The following is an 11896-nucleotide window of genomic DNA, read 5'->3' as shown; positions in this document are numbered from 1 at the left end:
GTTATCCTTTATATAACGTGCATTTATTGTTATATTAGTGGTGTCAGTAGCAAGTCCAGGGAAATGGATGTGAATCGCGTTGCTTCCCTCCATGATGAATTCATTAGATCATGTAGACGCGCTTTGTTTGCCTTCATTTTGAATTCAATAAATCATCAGATAGAAACGTAAATATAAAATGCCAATGCAAGATTACGCGCCGAAACAGATTCCATTGAGCGTAAAGGGCAAAATAGCTGTGAAAATTATATGAATGGACCACTGAAAATCAGTGATGACACCAGGTGTTCGCGAAAAGGGTAAGTATGTCCTGCCCTATCGATAGCACCCGCCATTCACACAATTTGCATAAAGACGTAAATATTTATTGTCAATACTCCTGCCATGAGAAGGCGGCCAGTAAACAAAGCATTCAATCGTGTTATCTTCACGTTTACAAAAACCCTCTTGTACATTTATCCACCAATAATGTGTATGCGTTAACTATAAATGCAATACCATTGAGACCAGAACAGTTTTATTTTTGGCCCCCGAAGTCGCTGTGGATAATTGCCGCCCCTTAAGATGTCAGGATCCGCTAATCATGGTTCGAATACGAGATCCGCCCATGGTCCGATACACATGTAGAGATTGGCTCTTTGATGCTTATTGAACGATATCAGATCATCGATACACTTGAAGCTCATACAAACATATCCACAAGTAGGGGAGTACAATTGGTGCCCAATGGGATGCCTACTTTTTGTCTGAATGTCTTACTCCGAAATTTAACCTATATTTTATCAATAGAAGTTCAGCAATTCACATATAGTTTTCTCAGATGGTATTTGCTTGTATTAAGCACGAGAGCTCTAACGAAGGTCACAACGATCTGCTCGAACCAACAGTCTTTGTTGCTACATAACTCTGCAGTTTATGTGTTCGCAATGACGTGTAACTTGGCGTAAATTGACGCTGGCGTTTTCAGAGACAGTTAACATGAAAAAGGTATATTAAATACAATCGTGCGCAGATAACGCTTATACAAACTTCATATGAATGTCATGTTTCGTCGATAAGTAAATGCCTTAAGTCTGACAAACAAGATTATCCCATTCTACAGATCGCCTTGAATGGCCATCGGGAGATGTGGCTTGTGTGTCGTGTGCTAAGTCAAGTAGATACTCTGCGTTACATTACAGTCGATGTGAAATCGATACATGTCTTCTTTATCAACAGCGTGAAAGGACATGACACTTAGGGAATTGTGCCCTCTGTTATCATGTTGTAGACTTTTAGGGGAAGTTTTGTTGATCAGAATACCAAATATATCATCATGCACACTGTACATCATTTGATAGACGCCGGGTCTCTTAATATAAGAGACAAACCTTTTCCATATCATGAATACACAATGCCATTTAGAAAGTGGTCAAATGTAACAAATGTTATATTTGGAATAACACTTTCTTAGTAAAGTACAGATTCTCGTACTTTTCGGGGTTGAGTCCCGTGTGGGATTCGAACCTTTCCATATCCATAAGAAATCTCTGCTAAAAGCAGAGTCGATTCTACAATTCTGACTATATCATGAGCATGTGTTTATGAATCAATATCAAATAATGATGATACCAGGTGTTCGCGAAACTGTGAGTGTATCCTGCCACACTAGTCACAAACACATACAAAGGCAAGACAATTGTTCACCGGAAAACAACACGAGCGTCATCGATGCGTCACATTTGGAAATGTCTCCCACATGTCTACCGTAAGAAACATTTGAAAGCTTTACTGAGGCCCTGAATGTTGAAGGAAACAACTCTCAAGCAAGAGTCACATGGCGCATGACATCCTGATTCTCGATCGCACCTGTGTTAAATACTTCTGTTAAATAAGTAAAGGGATGGAGTTGCAGGGATACTGGTCGACATAAAGGGAAAACTGACTATTGGAAAGTTTCCATATAAGGAAGAGAATATATGGATGTTAACAACGTTACGGAGTATATGCTTACTCCTTCTTCAGGTGAAAAAAATTCATTTGTTCTTTTTATTGGAAGTTGGACTTAGGTTCTATAAGGGTGGTGTTCGTTTCCGGAGCGTAACTCAAAAACTGTTAAATACTTTCTTACAAAACTTTGCATGTCTACCAGGCACTTACTGAACTGGTGCCTTTTGCTATTTAGGAATTTTATAAATTTTTATTTTTTATGTTTCCATGTCAACAAGTTGGATTTAAGTTTTAATATTGGGTGGGTTCACTTATGGAATGTAACAAATAAACTGTTAAATATGTCCTTGTCAAACATTGCAAAACATTGCATGTCTACACATAAAGCACATACTGAACTGGTGCCATTAGATATTAAGGAGTTTTAGAAATGTTTATTGTAGAATTTCCATTGGAGCTATTATGACATGGGCTAAGAGAAATGTTGGGTTAGTTACCTGGTTTGGGACCATAACGTGTTAAAATGGGCGGGGGATATAGATGACTTCGTTGACTATATGCTTGTTTAGTTATTGTTTCTTGTAATTTGTCAATTGTTTGCATAAAAAAAACACAGAAACACACTTGTTTTACTTTCCATTTCATATGGATGCGACCATGGTGGATCTTTTGTGGGTACACAATGTATGCTTCTTCACGAACATTCAACTTTTGAATCATTACATACAGAATTGCACATTTACTTGTGGTTACTTTACAGACAGCTGCCGGGGGGATATGTCATCTTTCTAATGACTTTTGTTTTCATTTTTTCACCTGATGAAGGAGTAAGCATATACTCCGAAACGTTGTGTTCCTCATAATAAAGAAGTTGACATCCATATATTCTCTTCCTTATGTGTATCACTCCTAAATGCCCTTCAAAGACCTGTCCATATTCATAAGAATTCTCTGCCTAAAACAGAGTTAATTGTACGATCCCTACTATATCATGAGCATGTGTCTATGAACCACTGAGGATAGTTTAATGATAGTGATGATACCAGGTGTTCGCGAGGCACCCGTCACAAACACATGCAAAGGCAAGTCAATTGTTCACCTGATAAAAACATTGTACAAGTCAAAATAGGAATAGGAATTAGGAAGTCATCCCTCTTGTCATACAGACTCTTTGTGATGTTATATGTCAGTGTATTTTATTGTTTGACAGTGATTGTAGTGATTGGTTCTGTTGGCATTCATTGCATTGTGTTTGGACAGTGATCGTCGTCTGGAAGTTGGTATATTTAGATGCCCGTGTGGTGTATAAACTTCAGGTCCCGTATCCCACGGACGGTGATAGTATGTTAAGGAAACTTCTTCAATGTTCTCGTGCCCATGGCCTGGTGAGGGCTTTGAACCTTCCAGTGGCTGGGTAGGTTGTATATAAGGGGACAATTGTGTGTTTACGTACCTCTCACGCATTTCATCGCTTCGAAACCAGCTTTCATTTGAGGATCGCTCATCATCCCTGATTCCCTGCCCAGCCCATCTCGGAAGCTTGACCAGTGTCGCCGCTGGGTGAATATACATTTATTTATAATAACTGACTTTTGCTATCAATTCTGTATTTGTGTATTTGACACTGACCACTGCCATCATGTTGTTTATTGCCATTGAATATTGTACCACCACTCTATTGTGTACTGCCGTTGAATATTGTACCACCACTCTATTGTGTGCTGTCATTGAATATTGTACCACCACTCTATTGTGTACTGCCGTTGAATATTGTACCACCACTCTATTGTGTGCTGTCATTGAATATTGTACCACCACTCTATTGTGTGCTGTCATTGAATATTGTACCACCACTCTATTGTGTACTGCCGTTGAATATTGTACCACCACTCTATTGTGTACTGCCGTTGAATATTGTACCACCACTCTATTGTGTACTGTCATTGAATATTGTACCACCACTCTATTGTGTACTGCCATTGAATATTGTACCACCACTCTATTGTGTACTGTCATTGAATATTGTACCACCACTCTATTGTGTGCTGCCGTTGTAATTGCTGTGCAGTAATTTGTATTGATTTGTAAACTTAGTTAATTGTTGTAATACATTTGTTGATTGTATATCGCGTGTTGGTTGGTTGGTTGTTTCACACTAAGGTCTTTTACGCACAGATTTCTATATTGTTTCAATTTGGTAATCAACACGTAACAATGCACAGACCTACTAGACGAAATAGATGACGCGGTCCCACCGGTCTGCTCTATTTCTAGTTCATGTGGGTAAATCAGTGGAAGCGAAATGACTACTAGTGTATTTGAAGGTTATTGAACGATTTCAAATTATCGATATACCTAAAGCTCAAGTGAAACGTCTTGGCCAAATTACCTGTTTTGACTTTGCCAATCCGAGCAAAAAATCCCATTCATATGCATAAAAAGCAGGTCAGAAGGAAGGGGAGCACAATTGGTGCACATTAGAATGCCTACTTCTACTCCCAAATTATACATAGATATTATAAATGAGGAATTTCAGCATTTCACATATTGTTTTCTCAGTGAACTTCAGATGGTATGTGCTTTCATTTTTAACAAATAATCCTGAACTTCTGAAGATAGATATGTAACTATATTGGGTCACCACATTTAGTAACAAAAGCCCCATGGATCAAGGAATGAATTTTGCCCTTCAGTTTGTTATCCGGGATCGTGGTGTACAAAGTCGAAAAATCAAATGTTTTGACAAAAATTGAATTAACTGATCTTTTCTGAAATTTCAAACATTAATCCAAATCCTTTCATTTTTTTAACATTCACATGGTATTTATTCCACTTGTCTCAAATACTTTCTGTGAATAGATAGACAGTCATTCCTTGATTGTATTAAAGATAATGGTTAATCTTTGAGACAGAAATTCGATAGTACATTTGCTGGACCTAGCAATATATCTTTCTTTGTTCGGATGTTTATGTGGCTTTGGAATCCATTACAAAAGAGGAATGGACATGCCTTCAGAGTCAAGTCACAATTTGATATTACTGATGTATGGTTTTGGCAGATTTAGTCCGCAGTTAACATAATGGGCTTATATGTGGCATCATTTGATATATCACTTTGAATGACAGCCAGACATTGGATGAGAGCTGCCTGGGACAGAGTGAGTTTATTCCAATTCTGCTCTCTTCTTCAGTTTGTGCATTCTATCAATGACACATCATGACATCTAAAAGATATCCACCCTGGATCCTCTTCATAGGTTTCTGGGACGCGTTTGGGACGTTGTGGTCCCGCCAGAATCCGCCGACCTCCGATTATCTCGAACTATGGGTAAACCGACTTATAGTCGACGTTCACTATTACTTCGAGTTGATGAGATTGTTTTAGTATTTGAGGACGGTGTGGTAGCCCAGTGATTAAGGCGTTCGCTCGTCACGCCGACGACCCGGGTTCGATTGCCACATGGGTACAATATTTGAAGCTCATTTCTGGTGTCTGTCGCCATTATATTGCTGGAATATTGCTATAAGAGGACTTAAACCATACTCACTCACTCACGTGTTTGATCTCCCCTAAATGTGTGGGATTAAACAACACCCCGTGGAACATTCAATTCGCATTACGCGAATTACCCTTTTATCACAATTGAACCCCCAACTGAGGGACTTTGGTGTTCTAAACATGTTGTCATTCAAGCAGCTTGGCATAAACAGGTTGCCGTGGAAGAAGGGATGTTGACAGAGGACAACATAGATCTCCATTCATTACTAAGAACATCAGTACATTTACTATCAGTCTAACTTCATTATGGCGTCTCGGTGGCTCGTCGTAAGCTGCTGTAATACATCCAAAGGTAACAATTGCGACGTTCGCTTTTTTAGCCATCTTTTTAGGTGTAAGTTTTGCCACAAGTAGTTTTTCTCCGTCTTTAATTAGCTCACCTTTCACTCCTGAAAAAAACGTCTTTCCAAACAACGTATTTAAAGTCTTGATGAATCCTCAAATGACCAGAGACCGCGGATCAATCATCATTATCTATTTAGACGCCTGGGCAACCACAATGGCAGCCATGAGCTCCCTCGGGAGTTAACGATCAATAAAATTTAGCCAATAGATATTCTCTCCACAAAACCCGGATATGTCACTGTCAGATAAAGAAGGTTTAATTACATGCTATTTATTTTTGATCGAGGAATGAGGGATGCATAGATATAAGTTAATAAGAACGACTACATCTGCAGGATAACTTTATTTATGAATCTTTATGAATATCTAACCTCCTCCAAAGAAGAGTTCATTCTAAAGGGAGGTAACTCTTTCGAAGACTTTTTCTCTAACGTGCCTGGAATGAATACGTTTGTTTTCAGGAACGCGGCGTACGGCTTCCCAATGGACAAAAGCGCTTTGTAGTCATGGCATTTAAATATTTTGCTTAAAGATTGCTGACAGTTGATAATAAGCAAGAAAGACAATTTCGCTGTTTTTACCTACTCGGAATTCAGTAATCTATCAAGAGATTATTTTTGCCGCCATTTTGGTTATGGAGACATGCAAACTTGAAATACACTGGCTAGACTCTGCAGGGGAAATTCTCCAGAGAAACAAAATCTATTTCTATGTAAATGCCATTTATACACTCCACAATTATACCATCAGAACAAATCATGGCGAGAACATTGTAGACTTAACTGTCCTGCACTGGGGAGAGACAGAATGCGTGCACGGACATCGAGAAATATGGATACCGACGGCTTACCGTCACGTGGCGCTTCTTCACTGTGTCACTGAATTTGATCTTTTTACAATATTCACTGTGTGATCGGGGTTTACTGATGACTGTGTTGTTAGGGTTTACTGTTTACTTGTGTGATTGAGCTTTACAATTTACTGTTTACTGTACGATTGGGGTTTACTGTTTACTTGTGATCGGGGTTTACTGTTTACTTGTCGCTCGGGTTTACTGTTTACTTGAGATTAGGGTTTACTGTTTATTTGTGTGATAAAGGTTTACAATTTACTTGTGATTGGGGTTTACTGTTTACTTGTGATCGGGGTTTACTGTTTACTGTGTTGGCGGAGTTTACTGTTTACTGTGTTGGCGGGGTTTACTGTTTACTGTGTTGTCGAGGTTTACTGTTAACTGTGTTATCGGGGTTACTGTTTACTTACGATTTGGGTTTAGTTTTTAATGTGTGACCGGTTTTACTGTTTACTTGTGATCGGGGTTTTCTGTTTACTTGTGATTGGGGTTTACTTGTTTTTGGGATTTAATGTTTACTGTGTTATCAGGGTGTACTGTTTACTGTGTTGTCGGGGTTTAAGGTTTACTGTGTTGTCGGGGTTTACTGTTATCAGGATTTACTGTTTACTTGAGATCGGGGTCTACTTTTTACTGTGTTGTCGGGGTTTTCTTTTTACATGTGATTGGGGTCTACTTTTTACAGTGTTATCGGGGTTTACTGTTTAAACATGATCGGTGTCTACGTTTTACTGTGTTGTCGGGGTTTTCTGTTTACATGTGATCGGGGTCTACTTTTTACAGTGTTATCGGGGTTTACTGTTTACTGTACGATGGGGGTTTAGTTTTAATGTGTGATCGGTTTTACTGCTTACTTGTGATCGGAGTTTACTGACTACTGTACGTGTGGGTAGAGTTTCCCGTTCACTGCTGCGTGTTTGAAGTTTACCGTCTACTGTATGCGTGATTGTTCAGAATACACATTTATCAAGCAAGCAACAAATAAAAACAAGAAAAAAACATGCTCTCAATAATCTTGGGACAGACGATTATATTCCACATTCATAATGTTTTGTTCCTTGTGTAAGTAGGAGATTTAAGCCCACTTGTAGTAGACATTCCTAATCGTTACACAGCAAATCATATGGGAGTATTTAACGGATTAGATTAGAGATTTAAAGGCTGCCTTCGAGCGACCAATTCATGAACAGCATGGTTATAGGAGCAACACAACACGGGGCATTATACTAAGCCTGTGTGAATAAATGGACCAGGTTTGTTTTGCTGCAATTAATCAGGATGCTGATGCTGGCATTGCTGACGTATGGAGGACACGTGTCACATTAGGTCTTCCGGCTTTCAAGTATGACTTCATGACTATCTTTAACCCAAGTAAGCGATTGCTGAATACGATTGTCATTAGAACGTAAACTCTATCCGAGAGGCAAGTGTAGGCGCAGAGCAAAACGAAAACGTATGTTAATGATCGATTAATGTGTTTTTAATACTGTATCAGTCACAGCTCAGAAGTATGTGGTATGACACACAAAACATATCCAGCCGGCAGCATACTTGACCAAACAACAACCGAAGTCTTACGTCAAGGTGGACACAATTAATGGATAATAACTTCTTTATTTACTGTAAAGGCGACGGTTTGATGTAGATATATCCTTATACATTTTTCGAGCAGCCTTGGTTGACAACGGTATAAGGATCTATACCGAAACGTCGCCTTTACAATATATAAAGAAGTTGTCATCCATAAATTGTGTCTCCTTTGTCACCCGTCAACTTCTAAGTAATGCCTATCAAACAATCCAAAGTGTTAAGTATTCTAAATGATGGTTTTTATAGAGATGAAAAGAAGAAGAAAATAAATTTTATTAACGTGTCACACTTTGCACGAAAACAGATTGGATACAAATCTAATAAAGTTATCATGCATATAAGAAAAATGCAATGTCCAGCCTGTAAAAGCTTATGAGACACAATAGTACCATAATACTATACATATAAGATATTAAACAACAAACATAAAAAATAAGACGACTGTACATTAAGTGGGATAGCTTTGAGATGGGTGTAGTGAGCGTGTTACATGAAAGGTTTACGTTTATACATTTTGCAAAGCGATTCAGCAACAGATTGTAAAAATAGATCGTTAATCATAACATAGGAAGCTTTATCTAGAGGCTGCATAGAGTGAAAAGCTGGCAATTGTGTACAAATATATCATATCTTAAATCGGAATACAATAGGCACATGACAAATAAAGTGACATATATCTTCAACAGCGTTAAGGATTACAATGTTTACACAAACGATTTTCTAGAGGGTTGTGGGGCGGTCATAACGGCCAAACCTGACTTCAAGAGGGAGGATACCACATCGAAACTTTGCTAAAATACTTAAGTTTTCCTTCGAGGAAATATGTTTACATATTTTCAGTAAAAGGTACATTTTAAAAAGTCTATAGGTGTGCAGTTTGTTACCATTGGGCTTACCATTGTCTTGCCACAAGTCATCATACCATTTATTAATGTCCCTTTGTAAACATTCATCCTTTATACTGGCAAAGATTAACGAGTTGCTTGTGATATCAATATCAACACATTCACATAGAGCTGAGACGCGTTTTACCCTAGAAATAGAAACCGTGGTCGACCACTTAAAAAGGTTATATTAACGTTTACGTTTGGGAAACGAGGATTGTAGTCTACATCAAAAGCTCACAATTTCAACTTGTTGTTTATAAAAACACGAAGACCATCCCATGTCCCCTCTTGTGGACAAATGTTTGTCTTACCCCCAACACCCAGATATAATCTATTAACTCCATTTTGCACGGTGTTGATACGGCTGTACTCTCTAGTACCCCACATAGCTGCACGGTGTTGATACAGCTGTATTCTCTAGTACCCCATATAGCTGCACTGTGTTGATACAGCTGTAGTCTCTTGTACCCCACATACCTGCACGGTGTTGATACAGCTGTACTCTCTAGTACCCCATATAGCTGCTCTGTGTTGATACAGCTGTACTCTCTAGTACCCCCATATAGCTGCTCTGTGTTGATACAGCTGTACTCTCTAGTACCCCATATAGCTGCTCTGTGTTGATACAGCTGTACTCTCTAGTACCCCCATATAGCTGCTCTGTGTTGATACAGCTGTACTCTCTAGTACCCCCATATAGCTGCTCTGTGTTGATACAGCTGTATTCTCTAGTACCCCATATAGCTGCACTGTGTTGATACAGCTGTACTCTCTAGTACCCCATATAGCTGCACTGTAACAAAAAGTTGGTTGTACAAGACTATCGTACAACTTACCGACTGGCAGATGTTTGCTTTGCTGTACAAGTCATGTCAAGGTATTCATTAAACCACAAACCTAGGTACTTACATACATAGGATAAAATACTATAGTTGTGCCTGACCAGGTAAAAACACCAGTACACAAAGAACAGTCAGTATTTCTAAATATTGGACAATTTTTGTTTTGTTATATTCACACACAGATCCCACCGAGAAAATCAGGATGATGCACAATGTAACATCTTTTGTAGAGGATGCACATCAGGTGCGATTAAAGCTTTATCGTCTGCAAACAATAACATGCTCGACAATTGCTAAATTTAACACCGCATTTTAGATTGTGATTTCCGAAACAAACTCTTTTATAAAAAAAGGAAAACAGTGTGGGTTAAAGTCCTGTTTCACTCCTAGTTAAGTGACCATTCACAGATACTCTGCTTGAAACATCATCATACAACTCACTCACTCACTCACTATCCAACAGAGAACGGGGTGGTTCTAGAGGTAATGACTTCCGGATCAACGACCCATGGCTATCGAGGCTTTTCCCTCTAATACTATATGGACTGTCTCAACCTCCGAAAGGTTATTCATCTGGACGGACGGGGCACGGACTACCGACGTTATTAGATGTACTAGGCATGGACTAACGAGGTTTCTGGATGAACTAAGCAAGGACTAACGAGGTTTCTGGAAGTACGGGGCATGGACTAACGAGGTTTCTGGAAGTACGGGGCATGGACTAACGAGGTTTCTGGAAGTACGGGGCATGGACTAACGAGGTTTCTGGAAGTACGGGGCATGGACTAACGAGGTTTCTGGATGAACTAAGCAAGGACTAACGAGGTTTCTGGAAGTACGGGGCATGGACTAACGAGGTTTCTGGAAGTACGGGGCATGGACTAACGAGGTTTCTGGAGTACGTGGCATGGACTAAAAGGTTTCTGGAAGTACGGTTAACGCACTGACTCGGTTTCTAGATGCACGGGTAACGGCCTAGCGAGAATTCTTGATGTACGGTGCACGGACTAACGAGGTTTCTGGAAGTACGGATTACGGACTAACATGGTTTCTGGATGTACTGGTGACGGACTAACGAGGTTACTTCATGTACGGTTAACGGACTAAAAAGGTTTCTTGGTGGACAAGGCATGGATTATCGAGGTTTCTGGATGTACGGAGCACGGACTTACGAGGTTTATGAATGGACAGGGCAAGGACTAACAAGGTCCTGGACGTACGGAGCATGGTAACAGACTAATGAGGTTTCTGGATGTACAGAAAACGGACTAACGAGAATTCTGGATGTACGGGGCATGGACTAACGAGGTCCTGGATGTACGGGGCATGGACTAACGAGGTTTCTGGATGTACTGGTAATGGACTAACGAGGTTTCTGGATGAACGGGTAATAGCCTAACACGCTTTCTGGATATACGGAGCACGGACTAACAAGGTTTCTGAATGGACAGGGCATGGACTAACGAAGTCCTGGATGTACGAGGCATGGACTAACGAAGTCCTGGATGTACGGGGCACGGACTAACGAGGTTTCTGAATGGACAGAGCATGGACTAACGAGGTCCTAGATGTACGGGGCATGGACTAACGAGGTTTCTGGATGTACTGGAAATGGACTAAGGAGGTTTCTGGATGAACGGGTAATGGCCTAACACGCTTTCTGGATATACGGGGCACGGACTAACAAGGTTTCTGAATGGACAGGGCATGGACTAACGAAGTCCTGGATGTACGAGGCATGGACTAACGAGGTTTCTGGAAGTACGGGGCACGGACTAACACGGTTTCTGGATAAACGGGGCACGGACCAACGAGGTTTCTGGAAGTATGGGTAACGGACTAATGAGGTTTCTTGATGTACGGGAAACAAGGTTTCTGGGTGGATGGGGCA

This window comes from Haliotis rufescens, unplaced genomic scaffold (genome assembly GCF_023055435.1).
Source record: "Haliotis rufescens isolate VD_foot unplaced genomic scaffold, xgHalRufe1.0.p SCAF_6, whole genome shotgun sequence".
NCBI classification, from domain to species: domain Eukaryota; kingdom Metazoa; phylum Mollusca; class Gastropoda; order Lepetellida; family Haliotidae; genus Haliotis; species Haliotis rufescens.
This window is presented reverse-complemented; position numbering follows the sequence as displayed.